The sequence below is a fragment of the Augochlora pura genome, chromosome 9 (assembly GCF_028453695.1).
Source record: "Augochlora pura isolate Apur16 chromosome 9, APUR_v2.2.1, whole genome shotgun sequence".
NCBI lineage: Eukaryota > Metazoa > Arthropoda > Insecta > Hymenoptera > Halictidae > Augochlora > Augochlora pura.
The window spans coordinates 2,308,693-2,321,569 of record NC_135780.1 but is presented as its reverse complement, the minus strand read 5'-3'; the positions used below and the strand labels follow the sequence as shown (position 1 = coordinate 2,321,569).

The window sequence follows — 12,877 nt, the reverse complement described above, 5'->3', positions numbered from 1 at the left end:
ATAACATAGATTCACATATATAATGTAGAATGAATAAATACAGATATAGCTTTCATTTAACGTATAATTTAATGTATAAAATTAATATTATTTAATGTATAAAATTAACAAGAAAGAATAGCTAAAAAGAAAAAAAGAAAAAAAAAATTTTGCCGTTTAATGGTGTTAATCTTTATTATTCAGGAAAGTTATTATAAATATAAAAAGTTATGACTATACCAAGTGCTTTGACACTTAAATTTAAGATTTTTCAAAAAGTGGAGTTAATCGATGTGTGCACTGGGCGGCTCATATATTTGGACAACATATATAGTAAGTCTTGTTTGCTAACAATTTTGTTCGATTCTTTGCAATAGTTTTTGTTTAGTAATCCATTGTGTTTCATTTCCACCAAGAAAAAAACGAAACGACTTTCCGAACGACCTAATAGTACGATAAAAATTCTCATTATGGTAATATTGTTTTTACAATATTCTGGTTTCCAAACGTTTTATTGTCTAGGTGTTGCATTATTTATATATTAGCCCTTTGCACTCGTGTGGCGACTCTGCGACGCCGTTTAAAATTGTTGTAACGCGTTCCAAAATTATTTTTATAGATAACGGCAAAGAATAGACTTAAGAACATTGTTGAAAGCGTAATTGTTACATGAGCCACGAGGCCCAATTTCATATGCATAGAATGAATTTTGTCATATAAAATAGAAATATTGGAAGCTAGAAGAATGATTTTAGTTTTGCAGTTGAAATGGCTTCGAGTGCAAAGGGTTAATATAATAAATGTTACGTCATGGATAAATTGAACGAAATTATTCGATAATAGAATATTTCGGATATTATAAATTAATCCTTCGGATATGTCTCTACTGTGTTTAAATAACTTTTCGAAAAAAAACATGCTTTATCTTTATCTCTATATAATAATAATTTCATTCAACAAGAATTCGGCAAATAAAAACTCAAACAAAGGTGAATATTTTATTCGATGCTACGAATAAATGCACTTCGAATCAATCCTCGTGGAATCAAATTATCCTCTCGATGCTCGTCCAGTAAAAATACTGTTAAATTAGTCAAATCTAGTTTATCTATTATTCGTTATTCGAAATTTTGATTCGGACAACCATTTCGCCGAACTCCGAACCAGAAGCTCGCCGGATCGCGCGAAGCAAGCGATTATTCGTGTCGGCGGCACTTAACAAAAAACTCGATAAAAGTCGATAAGACTGGAGGGGGAACCGTTGGCAACGAACACGGAATCGCATTCGAGAAGAATATTTGCCAGCGGCGTGTTAAAAATTCGTCTGCAGATATTTGTTTGCCGTGAGAACGTTTATTAAACGATATCGTCCGCCACCGACGAGAAGGAAGGGGTTCGAAAGATGCCGAATATTTCCGGTGAAAAGATCTTCCTGGACTGGTTTTGTTCGGCTCTCGGTGTTCTAGATGCCGGACGGAAAAATCGATAAACAACTAACAATAAGCGACGTGTTCGCGCCGTCGTCGGCCGGATGCCAGGAAACGAATGCAATAATAACAAGGGTTTAAAGAATTTAGAACGCCGCAAAACGAAAGGGTAAGACAGCGACACGTAAAAGGGCAAGGTTCATCTAGTATCGAGCGCCATCGCTGTCCCTTGCCCGAGTTCTCCTAACCAGTCCAGTCGCTTCTAAAAATGACGGGAAAAGTTGAAGAAAAACGAAGAACCGCTGTTCGAACAGCCACCTGCTCCACCGGCAAGCTAAATATTGAACTTGCGGAAGAGCTGATGGCTGACATATTGCCACGACAAACAGAGAACCTACAATCAGATAAACCCATCGAATCGATAACTGATCGATGCCGGAAACTCCGCGGGAGCTTCTGGCTTTTCTGGATTCCGGATAACGGTTCAAACAAACTCGCGAAACCGTAAACAGTTACTATTTTAACGATCCGCGAATCGACGATTGCCAGACCGCTTCCTCGACTTCTCGCGGTCGAAACAATTTCCTCGAAACAATTTCCCTCGAAACCATTATTTACTCGGGGGAATCTCGATCGAGCCTGGTGGGTGAAAACGGTGGAACGAGAAGTGACGTTTCGATATCGATAAGGCAGCTCGACGCGATAAGGTTTATTCTTATCTCCGGCAGCGAGATAATTAAATTTGGCTCGTGCCGCGTCACCGAGTTGAATAGAGATTATCGACCGGCACGGTTCGAGACCCTGCGGGGACCGGGTATCGAGACCCGACACTTGTTACGAGTTAATTATCAGCGCCCCGTGAATGTTAATTCACCGGGAATTGACGCGGACGAGCCGCGAGTTTCGCGGCCTGGGCCGCGCCGCCATCTTTATATCTCGCGTCTGGAACCTGATTTGCGAAGCCCGAGCTCCAGATTCGCTTCTAAAATCAATCATCCAGCCCGGCAAATCGACCTTAGCATGTCACACGATTTTGAAAATGTTCGTTTCACTGTAACTAGTAATTTAGTTGTTCCATTTTTCTCTACTAATTAGTTTTGTTGAATACAATTCAGAATACAATTGTTTCAAATCATTTCTTTCGTCTGGCAGGAATATTTAAATATTTTTCACGTCGGCCGTTCTAGCGATTCATTGTAAATAATCAAACTATTTCCCTTCGTCAGGCAAGATTCAGGTATTTTTAACTTCACCTGTTTTACCGACTCATTGCGCTCCAACGATTTTCCTTTAACATATTTTCTTCAACCATTTTCCTTCAACGTGTTTTCTTCGACGACGTTTCTTTAACATATTTTCTTTAATACATTTAATACATTTTTACGCGTTTCTTTAATACATTTTCTTCAACGCGTTTCTTTAATATACCTTGTTTAACATATTTTTATCAGCTTATTTTCTCCAACATATATCCCTTAACATGTTCTCTTTAACGTATCGTCTTTAAATTGACGGCGTTCATTAAACGTGCAGCGACATTATCCGAGCTATATCACAGAAACGTTTCAGAAGACAAACGTTGTCACTAATGCGGCCTGAACTTCGCGATAAAAGCTCGGCGCTCGTTTTTCCCGGTTCCGTCGATGTAATTGTCAACCGCAATCACGCTTTGTGTAAAGAATCTAGGGTACGCTAACCCGCACACGCTCGCGATTCCCAGGAAACCGAACGCGGAGTCGGCCGCGCGGGTGGCACACTATCCCACTTCTAATGACAATGACACGAATGATCGAACTCGCCACTGGCCGCGCCGGAAAGGAGAATTTCGAACCGCCGTGAAAGAATCGTTCGCGTCGCGCGGCTCGGTCCGAACAGTTCAAGGAGAGGTCGCGGCGAGGTCGCGGAACCGAAGACGGGTAAAAATGGTGCTCGACGTTATATTTAGCATCGCCGGACCCCCATGCAAAGTCCAGCGGGTCTTCTGAAACGACTCGTGAGCCGGCCGAACGAAGCGAAGCACTGGCACGTCGAAACGCAATCGACGAGAACTCGGAATGATCGGAGACAGGCAAAAAAAGATTGATAGAACCACCTGTACCGGAAACGGCTGGTTGCGAGCGTCATCGCCGATTCTGTCAGACGACGGGCCATCGAGGAGCAAGGCACGGGATCCCGAGTCCGACTGGTATTTCTGACGTAATTGAGAAACTTTCGGGCAGGAGTATCGGGTCTGATATCTGGTACGGTTGTCCGGCGGACTTCCGGCTAGGGCGCACGCGTAATGCCGGCTCCGATGATGCTCGAGCCGGAGCTTCTCACCTGTCACGCTCGCCGCCGCGCGATTGAACACCGTCGTCGTCCAGCGTCGCGATTCCGCTCTAGTTACCACGAAAATTCCCTGGCCGAGGCCTGAAACCCGGGCGCCGCTTTGAAAAAAAAACGACGCGAGAAAGGGATCCACGGCGAAACCGTGGCACGCCGCCGAGGGTAAAAAGAAAACGGACGACGGTATCGACCAAGCCAGTCCTCAATGGACAGCTTCATTATCGTCTTAGCAACGATCATCGCTGAGTCAGCTATGTTCACGAAGCCACGGTCGAACTACTTCCAAGCTTCTCACACAGAATTGTTGTTACCGGGTGTCCCGTTCTGTAGGACGCTTCTAATTGTTAACGTCGACGGCGACGAAATTGACATTATTTTTTGTAATATGATTAAAAGCGTTGATCACTCGAATAATTTTTTAAATAGAACTAACACAATGAAATATTATTTCTTTAGAATTTCTTTAAAATTGACGAAGTATTTGCAGCCTGTCTAGCAAAATTCGAGTTTACATGAACTGTTCACCTATTATTAATTCATTAATATTGATATTAGTTTTTTACTTTTATTGGAAGATATGAATTTATATATAATATAAACAATTAAATGAATAAATAGATAAATACTCGGCTCAGCAGGAAAACAGCTGATCTTGGAATCCTCTAACGAAATACCGCATTTCCTACACAATTACTGAACACCCGAACCATGGAAAATCGAATGCCAAGATCTCCGTCCCCCAAAAATAATTGTCCACCATTTTCGAAAATACGAGGACGCCGTCGCAGAAGATTTAGACACCTGTAGACCGGTGCTGCGGGGTTCCTTAAATCTTTCAATTATTGCGCAACAACCGACGAAAATCTCTGCTACGAAACGTGTCATAGGGGTTTCTAAACGACCTCGAGGTACCATAGCCGAATCGATTAACAATTCATCCCTTTTCGGGCAACCACGTCGTCCCTGCTACTATTATTAAATTAATTCTACGAACACGCGACAGTATCGCAAAACGAGCCGGACCCGCCATGAGACGTTTAGCCCCCCATAAGCTAATGAGTTTGGTAACTCTGGAAAAGAGGCCTCCGACAATACCCTCGATCCTTCCTCGATTCTTCCTCGAGCACCTTCGAGAAAAGCCGAGGACTGGGTCGAGAGTTACACAATCGAGCTGGAGGACGGAGAGCCACTAGAGAGCAGCGAGCGATTTTCATCCCCCTCCCCGAGAATTCTCAGAAAAATTCTCAGAATAAATTCGTGGACTTCCGAAGGTTACACGATCGCGACGACGAGGGGGATGGACGGCCCGCGAGCGATGTTCCTCGTCGGTTCCCTGGCCATGTCTTTGGAAAATAGCGGCGACCGAATCGGAGGTTACACAACCGAGACAGCGGGCAGAGCGAAGCGCGATTGGTTCGAAGGAAAACCCCGAGGGAGACAGCTCGGAGGAGCCGTCGCGGCGATCGATCAGGAAAATCGAGGAAGACCGCGGGGAACCCTACGGATACCCTAAAAATCTATCGGCGGCGGCTGCACGGCGCGGAGGGTACGTGGGGAAGTCTATCGAACGGGAAGACGCTGTACGGTTTTCGGGGAAGCCGGGGGTTGCGCGGTTCGGCGACACTCGGTGCTGTTCCTCGCGGAGAAATTGGGGTGGCGCGATCGACACGCGGGCCTGATCGAGTCGAGTCGGGTCGGGTCGAGCCGAGTCTCCGGTATCTGGAGCGGATCAATCGCTGGTGGAAGCGTAGGTGTCGTAGGCCTCGCGTGCCTCTAGGCTAAACGTTCTGGCGCACGGTTTGCATTCCGGGAGAGAAGCCCGTGCGACTTGGGGGGTTGGTTGGTTAGCAATCGTTCAGGCAGGCTCGCGTAATCATGTACTTACGATTCCAGCCTCGTCAGCCACATCGGTACGACGCACATTTTTTTCGAGTCATCCCGCGGGGTATCGAGACTCCTCTCTCTCTCTCGCTCTCTCTTTCTCTCTCTCTTTTTGTTCGTCGAGGTCCGGAAACGCCGATGGATGGCACACACTTTTGGGAGCCGCGGGGGAGGGTCACACCGAAAAGAAGAACGAGTAGAGGAAAGGTGGAGGACGGGGGGGCGGTGATTCTTTCTCTCTCTTTTCCTCAAGCACTCTCTTTCACTCGTCTCCCTTTCTCTCTATCTCTCTTTCGTTCTCTCTCTCTCTCTCTCACTCTTCCCGTATCCCCCTTTCTCGCGAAGACAGAGGATAGAAAACGGGGCAGAACTGACGCGGAACGGTACCGAACTTCCGTAGCTATCGAGAGAGGGTTTCTTCAGGCCCGTTGCTCTCTCTCCTGGCCTGGAAAACACGGAAACTACCGGGCGTAGAGAGCCGCGAAGGCCCTGCCGAAAGCGAAGCCGACTCACCTCGTACTCTCCTGCGGCTCGAGCTATTTCCAGCATCGATCCATCCGACTCGCGGAGAAGAAACATGCGCGTACAACTTGGACGCCCACCGACGCCCCCCGGTGTCCCCGGCGCCCCTGCCTACGGACCCCCACCAAGGCTCTCGCCACTCACCCTCCAGCTAGCGACGGCCTGAAAACGCGGCGTACGCGCGCGCCTACATTTCGGGATCGATTTCTCTTCCTACGAAATTACCGAGCCCTTTGTCGAACCGTCATTGGAGATTTCATGCGGTTATCTTTGTTCACATCGACGTTTTAAACATTGTTCGCATCGATGACACCTCTTATGGGAGCCTCTTATATACGCGGCGGTCGGGGGAGTCGGTCCACGGCGGTGTCTTAGTATGTCGGCTTCCGATAGGGCCGCCTCGGTCTCTCTCGGCTTTCGTTGAATTTCCTTCTGCACGATCCGGGAGCCCTTCGCCATCGAACTGGCGTTCGACGTTTTCTGTGGTTATCCTGGCTGCAACATTTACGGGCCGATTCGTTGGCCGAGCATTGTTGGAATCGTAGGGGTTGGTACTTCGACGCGCCTCGACGGTCGAATACGAGTAACGCTGATTTTTAACAAATTTCGAACGATCTTTATCGTAATATATTTTCACAAACTCAGTTTGGCTAAGATGTTTCGGATATGAAAGAGTTTTGACGTCCTCTACTGTGACGAACTTTAATTTTCTAGTTCCGGTTTAATTAATTAAAGACTCGTGGAGAATGACGTTATTAGTTATTATTGTTTATTGATGGACCGACTGGAAATCCTTTGTGTACATGACGCTCTGCACATAAGAGACAAATTACGCAATTGAAGTTTAATAGTTTTTAGTGGTGTTTAAATTTAAAAATGATTCAGCTGTTCTTTCTGCTTTGAAACTGTGCCGTGATTGACTTTAACGTGGCCTTTGTTTGCATTAAATCTTTGAGCACTTTACGAGAGAACGATTCCATTTAAATGATACAATGGAGTTCCGATTGTCCGGCACCGTTTCATCTCAATGCAATTGTACTTCTATTCTTCTGATAGTAGCTTTCGATTCGTATTTAAAAGAGTAAAATATAGTAACACCTGAAGATATTTCGAGCACACGAGGATGTTCAGCAGAATTTTCTCTAACCGAATAATGCAAAGAAAATTTATTTATTGTTGCAAATATCATGTACAGATGATTCTTGCCGTTTTTCGAATAAGAGATCGTGCTGAAAACGGCACGAATTATCTGCACCGGAAAATGTTGTAACAGCGCCACTGCATCCAGTGGCAAAACGCTGAAACTGTTCGCCAAAATTACCGGCAGTCGATTTTGGCGAACAGTTTGAGCGTTTTGCCGCTACCCTAATTGGCGCTGTACGGATATCGAAATATAGTTCGTTTTTCCTCCACAAGAGACGCTGCAATCGCCAACATATTCACGAAGCATTGTCGCTGAAAAACATTAATTATGACAAGATTAGAATATAAAATTATAAAGTTTATATTTTAAAAAATTGTTATAAAAAACTCTAAGTTATCTGGAATATTTTGAGTCGTTGTTCTTTTATTATATACATCATTCTTGTATTTCCTAAAATCATCTGGCGGAGATTGAGAATTTCCCGAGAGAATGACTTTCGCTATCGTTCAAACGTTTCGTTTTGTTCGGGAAGGTTGACTGGAGGGTGCGATGGTAATCTTCTTTAAAGGCTCAAAAATTTCCGAGGTTTGCCTCGAAAGGATTTTCCGTTTCGTTGGACGCTTTCAAGCGCGTTCGACTTTTCGTATATCCATCACGTGCCACCCTTTCAACGTTGCCACTTTTTCGTAGGGGTGGTTCGCCCCACCGGCGCGCGTTTCCGGACGAATTGAACAGATGGGAGAAGAGATACTCGAGGTAATAAACAACCGTGAATGAAACCGTCGGGGTAGAGCCGCGAAAATTCTGCGACCCCGCAATGCAATTGTACCAACTCGCGAGTAAATGCGACGAGCACTTCCCTTGCCAGAAATCCGGGCTCCATATTTCTACAACAAAACAATTACCATAACTGATCGATTGTATGAAAAATATATAAGTATTGATTATATAAAAAATAATCAAATTCATTATTATAATAAATATTATAAGAAAAATCTAAGCAGATGCTAAAGGAGAATTTCTTGTGTAAATTAATGTCAACCCCTTGCACTATGATTCTTTTCACGCTGTGCCCATTGGTACTTATGTGTCTTTAATCATTTCTGTAATAGAACTAGGCAATTTTTGTTTATTGTATTATTTTAATTTACTTTCAGTTCTATACTTTGATATGAAAAAGAATTAAATTTTATTTCGATTTAGAAGAAATTAATAATATTCATATCTATTAGATCTTGTATGAAATCTTCATCGCGAGTCTGACTTGTTATTACAATGCAAGGGGTTAATATAAAGTAGAAAAGAACTTCGCTGATAATGTTAATATTGCTTAATAAAGCGGTTGAAGATTGTAATCAGTAACAAGATAGAGCAGAGAAAGAAATCTTATTTCTATTTCAAACGGGGAACAAAATAACCCAGAAAGATTGAGGCGATAGATCGGCAGACTTTTCCGGGATTCGATGGCAGCGGAAGGGGACGAGGGTGACGTAATCGAGGTAGGGTGCCGTAACAAAGAGTACACGCTCGAGTGTGAGCCTTTTGATAGGGCATCGTATCTCGCCACTGGGAAATGGATAGGTCGTACGATTTCGTTTATTGCTAGCTCCGAATTCATTCCGCAAGGGGTTGCATTTCTCCCGCCACGCGTACAGGGTGTTCCAACGACACCTGGTATCTCAACGATCTATCTTTTACACCAAAGGCTAAATCGTAATTGCCGAATACAATAATTTCTTAACACGGTCCCCGTCTCAAAATAATTTTCAAATGTAGATAGCGTCGAGCGAACAAACTTCAACGCACATTAGTTCCACCCCTGTCTCGATTCTCCCCCGTTCACTACCGAGTCCGTATCATCCTTCACATCTCCCCTAGGGGGATCGTGAATCACGAGCAATTTACAACCTGCAGTAACATACAACCCCTTCTGAATTGAGTCGCGGCTCACCTGGCGAATTTCCTCGCAAATCGTTACCTGACCCTCTACGTAGAAATCCTGCTCGTTCCCGAGAAGTGAAGGGAAGACCGCGGTATAGAATAATTCCGAACACTTTCCTGATTAAACCTCGATAAGTTTTAGCTGTTGCTCCCTGATCGTTGAAACGTTATCGACGAATACAGACACTGCTAAAACCTTCTCGCGAATAATTGAATTACGCGAATCGAATTGTATCGACGATCGCGAAGCGGTGATATTGAAACTTGGGTGTTGCTCAGCGTTGCGAGGGTGATGGCGATAGTAACAGCATTTTGATAATATTAACCCTTTGCACTCGAGTGGCGACTGTGCAGCGCCATTGAAAATAAGACACGTCACGTTTCAAAAGAATTTTGATGCCACTAAATTCTATTCTATTGAAAACATCTTTAAAAATGCAAATGCTCTATAAACTAATGAGATCAACGTCACGCGCTTAACATGGAATAAATCATGTAAAATTGAAATAGCATAGATCGAAAGAAATATCTTGGTTCTGGAGTTAAAATAGCATCGAGTGCAAAGGGTTAAACTTTCGCAGAGTTGGAGGAATTGTTAAGGTCTAAATAAAGGTTCCGATTAATAAAAACAAGATGTAACAAATATATTCGTTATTCGAACGTTCGAATAATAGAAAAATACTTTTATTCGACGGACACCGAATAAATAATTTCTCTCGACAAGAATTCGAATAACGAGGAGAGCGTTCGAGTAACAATAAAGATAACGAATGAAGATAAAGTATCTTTTATTTGAACCGTTATTTAAATAATTAATAAGGCCCAACTCTGGATGGCAGCGAGGAGGTGATCGTTCTCGGGCGTGGTGTGAAGTAGAGAAGCGACCTTAGAAATATTACAGTAACTTTTATTTAACGAAATATATAACAGAATATGGAGGAAACTGGAGGGAGTGGAACGGCGACGCTCACGCGAGAGATCGGGATATCTCGCCTGCCCTCGGGATCGAAGCTCTCGGCGCTTCCTATACATATGTATACATATTCATGTCCTGTGTGCCTGTGTGTATGTATATAATATACGTCGCTAATCTCCGTCTCCTATTTACACAACGCCCTCTCTCCCGTATCCGGAACAACGATCTAAACGCGCGTAAACCCGTTCGATCCCGAGGGGGGATTCGCTCCGGAAAAACGAAACGCGTCTTTCTGTCCTTCCTTCTTTTCTTCGTCATCTTCTTCTCCTTCTTTCACACAAAACGCCGCGTAACTGCCTCCCGACGAATAAACGAAAACAGAGGAAAAAACAAAAATGAACGACCCACGGTTCCCGTGGGCATCACGCGGGCGCGTGATCGAGGCGACCATGCCGCTGCTCCCCGGGCGCGAAAGGGTTGCGGATCGCCGCGCCGCGAGGCCGGAAACGGCGACGAACCGCGCCCGAGGAACAACCGATTCTCGCTTTTTAGAATGTTCCGCCGCGCGGTCGTGCGCTCTACCCTCGCGTTATTGCTAATTGTACTGCTCGTCGATCGACCGCCGGGTCGGTAACCACCCCCGGAAGCGCGCGGCTCGAGGGCCCGATGATCCGTGAAAACCTGCCCGAGGACTTTCCCCGGCGAGAGTCGAAAGTTTCGGGTGAAAGCGGGACACTTGAACTTCGGCTCTCTCGAATGCGCGAGACTTCGCTTCGTCGACGGAAATTTTAGCATTCCTCGCGTCGCGAACATCGACTTCCTAAATCTTCGCTCGACTTTTCGATCGACTTCGCGTGACCGTACTTCGAATCATTATTCCGAGCGAAAGTGCTTGCTGTGTTCTTTTTCGACATCGCGGAGCCTTGTTCAAGCGATTCCGGGACACTTGTGACCCGCGCGATCCTTTCTGCGAGCGTTTAGCCTTTCAGTCTATTGTACGTGTACGAGCAAATTTTATATGAACATCGCTCGAGAATATTTTGCAGTTAAAAGTGTGAAAGTAATAATGGTGAAGCTGGCATGAAATTCGGATCATTCGATGCAAATGAAACTAAATAACAAAATCGAGAACGTTTATAACTGGCTTGTGATCGTAAACGGGGGTGGCGCGGTGACCCTTGACGGAGCCAGAAGTGGTTCGAGGGCGGACGAAGGCCTCCGTTCCCTGAATTTCTGTAAACAATGAACGCCACAGGTGATCGGAAAGTTTCCGGCTCGCTCCCGGGGGAGCTATTGGCGACACGATTCCTCTTTCTTTGTCTAAGGACACGGCGGAACGATTCGTAACTTGTAGAACCTTGAAAAAGGGGGATGCCCCGCGGGCTACCTGGCTGCGGCGCCCCCGAGAGCCTCTAAACACGTATACGAGCGAAAACGAGTAACCGTGAAGCCAAGTTTCAATTACGATTCGGCGCGTGGCGATCGACGAGCACTCGTTTGGCTTTCAGCCCTTCAACCGGGCGAGCCATTTCGATTGCGAACGCTCAGGAAGACGTAAAACAGTCGATGGGGTACCGTGAATAGAAAAGTTTCATCGCGATCGGCGTGAATATAATGTACATCCCTGGCAGAAGTTATTATATTAAATAAATTAAGTGCACGAGTTGTTCGTTTCCTGTGTGAAATAGTTTCAGTCATCTTTTCATTCTTGCAGATTCGTATTTACGGTATATCCGTTATATCTATTATAATCTATAATGTATTGTAATAGATCTATTACAATTTATATTTTATAATAGATCTATTACAGTCTATAATATTTTGTAATAGATCTATTATAATCTGTAATATATTATAATAGATCTATTTCAATCTATAATGTTTTATAATAGATCCATTTTAATCTATAATATATTATAATAGATATATCGGTTATATCATAAATATAACTTAATATATTATAATACATAATAGTATAACCAAATAATTGGCATTTCACGGAATATCACTTTTCACGACGTGACTCCTGTCCGTCTTGATGAAGCACAGTTCTCTTCAGTTATATTATTATATAACCAAATGTGCCAAACGCAAGAACAGCTTGCTTCAGTATTAGGAGCTACCCAGCAAGCCATTTGCAAGCGACTGCATGCGTTGGGAATGATTCGAAAGCAAGGAACTTGGGTTCCTTATGATTTGAAGCAAAGGGACGTTGAGCGTCGTTATTTCACCTGTGAACAACTGCTCCAGCGGCAAAAAAAGGAAGGGTTTTCTGTATTGCATCGTAACAGGTGATGAAAAATGGATTTATTACAGCAACCCAAAGAAAAGAAAGTCATGGGGACTGCCCGGCCATGCTTCTACGTCGTCGGCTCGGCCGAATATAAACGCTGAGAAGGTTATGCTGTGTATTTGGTGGGACCAAGTCGGAGTTATTTATTATGAGCTGTTGAAACCGAACGAAACTATCACTGGGGAACGGTATCGACTACAATTGATGCGACTGGGCCGAGCACTGCGCGAAAAATGGCCACAATACGAGCAGAGGCACGACAAAGCGATTCTACTGCATGGCGGCGCTCGGCCTCGTGTTGCCAAACCCGTCAAAACCTACGTGGAAACCCTCGAATGGGAAGTCCTACCCCACCCGCCATATTCCCCAGACATTGCGCCATCCGATTATTACATGAGCCGTCCAGTGCACACATCGATTAACTCCACTTTTTGAAAAATCTTAAATTT

The 12,877-nt window shown here is 44.5% G+C and overlaps 1 protein-coding gene across 1 annotated transcript in view; it reads right to left on the bottom strand.

Moving 5' to 3' along the window:
• The window catches only part of LOC144475106 (uncharacterized), a 29,392-nt gene extending 23,271 nt beyond the window's left edge, over window positions 1-6,121 (bottom strand). The window contains exon 1 of the mRNA XM_078190685.1: window positions 5,617-6,121. The gene's annotated coding sequence lies outside the window, so the exon portion shown is untranslated. The remainder of the gene's footprint in view (window positions 1-5,616) is intronic.
• Window positions 6,122-12,877: the final 6,756 nt, after the last annotated feature.